We start from the raw sequence: 272 nt of genomic DNA on the forward strand, positions 1-272 counted from the left end.
TCCTCCTCAACTCACACATTGACACTTTACCACAATATACAAAATCACTATCTCATCATTCTAACCCACTTCACCCAAGTGGCTCAAACTCAAATATATTGACATATCATATACTCTTACTCATGCCAATTTTCAACAACACCAATTCCAATAAATCATCATTGTACACAATCAATATCATACTCACCATCAACATGGTTCAACCCACAATTCAACCATAACCAATCATCAAGCATATATCACAACATGCATATTTCTCATACATCATACCA

Source organism: Arachis duranensis, chromosome 3, assembly GCF_000817695.3.
Source record: "Arachis duranensis cultivar V14167 chromosome 3, aradu.V14167.gnm2.J7QH, whole genome shotgun sequence".
Lineage (NCBI taxonomy): Eukaryota > Viridiplantae > Streptophyta > Magnoliopsida > Fabales > Fabaceae > Arachis > Arachis duranensis.